The sequence below is a fragment of the Arachis duranensis genome, chromosome 6, assembly GCF_000817695.3.
Source record: "Arachis duranensis cultivar V14167 chromosome 6, aradu.V14167.gnm2.J7QH, whole genome shotgun sequence".
In the NCBI taxonomy this organism is placed as follows: domain Eukaryota; kingdom Viridiplantae; phylum Streptophyta; class Magnoliopsida; order Fabales; family Fabaceae; genus Arachis; species Arachis duranensis.
The window spans coordinates 28139425-28141242 of NC_029777.3; positions in this window are offsets into that span (position 1 = coordinate 28139425).

Genomic DNA, 1818 nt, shown 5'->3' on the forward strand with positions numbered 1-1818 from the left:
TGTTAAAATTCCTCCAGAAACACATCTTCAGCAGATTTGGTACCCCTAGAGTATTAATCAGTGATGGGGGCACTCATTTCTGCAATAAACAGTTTTACTCTGCTTTAGTTCGTTATGGAGTTAGCCACAGGGTAGCCACTCCATACCATCCACAGACTAATGGGCAAGCTGAAGTCTCAAATAGAGAACTCAAAAGAATCCTGGAACGGACTGAAATTAACCGTAGAAGGGATTGGACAAGAAGCTTGGATGATGTTCTGTGGGCATACAGAACAGCATTCAAGACCCTTATAGGGACCTCTCCATACCAGCTTGTGTATGGAAAGGCATGTCACTTGCCAGTGGAACTGGAACATAAGGCCTACTGGGTGGAGAGGTCCATATGTAATTACAAGTGTATCACCATATGGATACGTAGAGCTTCAGGATAATGAATCTAACAAAAAGTTCATTGTTAATGGACAGAGAGTTAAACATTATCTTGAAAGCAATTTTGAGCAAGAATGCTCAAAACTGAGACTTGATTAAAAGCTCAGTAATAGTCCAGCTAATGACATTAAAGAAGCGCTTGCTGGGAGGCAACCCAGCCAATCACAAAATTTAATTTTATTCGTTTTGATTAATCAATTATTTTTTACAGGTATATGTCAAAGTATCTTCAAGGTAAAATAGCAATTGATTGGATTCACAGAGTTACAAGGGAATTTGGAAGCTCACTGGCATGAAAAAGCCAGTAAGAAACGTTTTGGGTGTTGAACGCCCAAAAGAAGCACCTACTGGGCGTTCAACGCCAGTAAGGGTAGCCATCTGGGCGTTAAACGCCAGAAGGAAGCACCTTCTGGGCGTTTAACGCCAGAACTACAGCATCCTGGGCGTTTAGAAAAATGCCCAGTGACAAAGGACTTCCTGGCGTTCAACGCCAGAAAGAAGCAATAGCTGGGCGTTGAACGCCCAGGAGAAGCATCAATTGGGTGTTAAACGCCCAAAATATGCAGCAGTTGGGCGTTTAACGCCAGGATGGTGGGGAGAAAGTAAAATTCGTTTTCCTTTACAAATTTTCTAATTTTTTATGTTTCGAATCATGATTTCTTGCATAAACATGTTTCAAAATGTCATCCTTCGAATCAAAATAGTTTTCTAAAAACCCTAATTTCTAAAATCCCTTTTTCAAAAATATCAAATGTATCTTAATTCATAAACACAAATCTTTTTCCAATCCAAATCTTTTTCAAATCTTTTTCAACTCATCATATCTTTTGGATTTCGAAATTGCCTCTCCCTCTATTCCTCTCCTATCCTTTCTTTTGCTTGAGGACAAGCAAACCTCTAAGTTTGGTGTGATTTGCCATGATCACTGAGCTAAAACTCATCCAAATAAAGGAAGAACAGAACAATCAAAGTAGCATGCTTTGCAAACTGCTTAAGGAACAAGAAGAGCAAGGGCGTGATTTAAGGGAGCTGAAGCGCCAGAAATTAATCCTTGAAGGACCAAGCACCCCACAGATCAGAGGAACATCTACTTCTCAAACACAGGTTGTTGAGTTCTAATTTTAGCTTTAACTCTGTGATAGTGTTATTATAGAAATTTACCTTAGGAGATATATATATAGTAGTAGTAGTAATTAGTATATCTATTCTGGTTTTATTTTCAATTAAGTTATAATTTATTTTTCTCATCATCATCAAACATGAATAAAATAGTAGATTTTTAGAATAAAGAGGCAATAATTTTTTGAGTTCTTAATAAGGAAAATTCTAATTATTTATATGTGGTGGCAATACTTTTTGTTCTCTGAATGAATGCTTGAACAGTGCATA